This window comes from Canis lupus, chromosome X, assembly GCF_048164855.1.
Source record: "Canis lupus baileyi chromosome X, mCanLup2.hap1, whole genome shotgun sequence".
Taxonomy (NCBI): domain Eukaryota; kingdom Metazoa; phylum Chordata; class Mammalia; order Carnivora; family Canidae; genus Canis; species Canis lupus.
The window spans coordinates 47,774,244-47,777,121 of record NC_132876.1 but is presented as its reverse complement, the minus strand read 5'-3'; positions in this window follow the sequence as shown (position 1 = coordinate 47,777,121).

The following is a 2,878-nucleotide window of genomic DNA, read 5'->3' as shown; positions in this document are numbered from 1 at the left end:
GTACACTGAAAATTTCAAAACATTTCTGAGAAAAAAATTTATTTTATTTTATTTAAAAGTTTTTATTTATTTATTCATGAGACACACACAGAGAGGGGGGCGTGCAGAGACACAGGCAGAGAGAGAGAAGCAGACTCCATGCAGAGAGCCCGATGTGGGACTCGATCCCAGGACTCCAGGATCATGCCCTGGGCCAAAGGCAGGCGCTAAAGCACTGAGCCACCCAGGTGTCCCCTGAGGAAAATTTTAAATGACCTACATCAATGGAGAAACATACAGTTTTCTTGGGTCTGAAGATTCACTCAGTATTGTTAGGGTGAAAATTCTCCCCAAATATTCAATGCAATCCCAATCAAAATATTACTAGACATTCTTAAAGAAATGAAGAATCTGATTCTAGAATTCTTGTGGAAATGCAAAAGAACCAGACTAAGAAAAACAACTTGGAAAAAGAGGAACAAAGTTAGAGGAAGGACACTATCTTGTTTAGAGAGTCATCGTGATGAAGTAATAAAGAGAATGTGGTACTGGCATTAAGAGAAAGAAGTGGATCGGTGGATCAGATTAAATTACCCAGAAATAAACCTGCATATACATGAAAAGCTGATTTTTGATAAAGGGTCACAGATAAGTCAATGGTGTGCAACAAATAGTCTTCAAAAACTGGTGCTGGAACAAGTGGATATTTACTTGTATCAAAAATTGATTCATGTCTTGCACCTTATACAAAAGTTAATTAAAATGGGCTCATAGGTCTAAGTATGAAACCTAAAACTATGAAACGTTTAAAAGAAAACCCTTTTGACCTTGGGTTAGGTGAAGATTTTCTGGATATGACACACCTAAAGCATCATCTGTGAGTGAACAAACTGCTAAAATGGACCTCTTCAAAATTAAACACTGTGCTTCCTATGGTAATGTTGAGATAAGGAAAAGAAAATATGAGAGAAAATAATTGCTAATCATATAGGGATAAAGACCTTTGTATCCAGAATATAGAAAATCTGTCTAAAGTCAATAAGAAGAGATGGATGCCAGCAAGATGGCAGAGTAGGAATCCACAGATCTCCATCCTCCACAGAGACAATGATTTAATAAACATACATGGTCAAAGAAGCCTTAATGGGAACTCCAGAAACCCATTAGTAAATCACATTAACCCCAGGAAACCTCAAAGTTAAGAATAGTCACATTTAAATGGGGGAGGAGGGTATATGCTAAATCAAAGATGACAGTCTTTCCCTCAAGCCAGCATAGGCTGGCATAAGTGAGAGGAAAAGCCCACCTCCTGGCTTCTCCATTAGGAGGTTAGAGAAGAGTAGAACATGCTTCCAATGTTCAGACTTTTTTTTGGAACTGCCCAAGGGACGGGTTGCTATCTCACCTGACTTGGAGCTTTGATGGGATACTAGCATACATTGGTTGCCTAGGGGCCACTGAGAAGAAAAGTGAACTCAGCCTCACCAGAAAACTGGCAGTACCACAGATGGAGGCTAGTACAGCTAACCACAATCAGAAGAATATATGCAGCTGTGGAGACATTACAAGTTATGTAACAGAATTTTTTAAAAAAAAAAGTTCCAAAGGAGACTACTATGAACAACTATAAACAAATGGGATAATCTGGAAGAGGTGAATAAATACCTAGAAACATACAACCTACCTTGACTGAGTCATGAAGAAACAAAAAATCTGAGCAGATCTAGAACTAGTGAAGAGATTGCAGCAGTAACCAAAAGCTCCCAGAAAAGAAAAGCCCAAAATCAGATGGCTTTGCCAGAGAATTTTACCGATCATATAAAGGAGAACTTACATCAGTCCTTCTAAAACTATTCCCAAAAATTGAAGAGGAAGGGACACTTCAAAACTCATTTTCATGAGGTTGGCGCTATCCTGATACCAACACTAGACAAAGATTCTACGAGAAAAGAAAATTAGAGACCAATATCGCTGAGGAATATTGATGGAATAATCCTCAACAAAATATTAGCAAACTCAATTCAACAACACATTAAAAGGATTATACTCTATGACAAAGTGGAATTTATTCTTGGAAGGCAACGATAGTTTAAAGTAGGAAAACCAATCAATGTAATACACCATATTAACACAATGAGGGCCAAAGTCATGATCTTCTTGGTGCAGAAAAAAAACATTTTCAAAATTCAACGCTCTTTCATGTCAAAAACACTCCACACTAAAATTATGAGTAGAAGGAAGTTATTTCAATATAACAAAGACCATATATGAAATGACCACGGCTAACATTATTCTCAACAGTGAAAAACTGAAAGTTGGGAACAAAGAAAGGATACTCTCTTTTGCTACTCTACTTCTGTTCAACAGAGGACTGGCAGTCGTAGCCCAAGCAATTAGGAAAGAAAATAAAAAAGACATCTAATTTGGAAAGGAAGAAGTGAAATTATCTCTGTTCAGTGATGACATTATCTTGCAGGTAGAAAACCGCAAAGACTCCACAACTACCAAACACATTCAGTAAGTTGCCTGATACAAACCCAACACTCAGTTGTGCTTCTATATACCAGCAGTGAACAATCCAGCAAGTAAACTAAGAAAAAAAAGTCCCATTTAATATAGCATCAAAAAGAATAAGATACTTAGAATTAAACTTAACCAAGTGGGCAAAAGACTTGTACAGTGAAAACTACTAAATCATGCTGAAAGAAATTAAAGAAGACATAACATGCTCATGGATTGGAAGACATGAATTGTTGAAATGTCCTTACTACCCAAAGTGATCTACAGATTCAGTGCAATCCTCATCAAAACCCCATGGCCATACTGTTTTGATTACTGCAGCTTTGTAGTATACTTTCACATGTGGGATTGTGATACCCCCAACTTTGTTCTTTTTCAA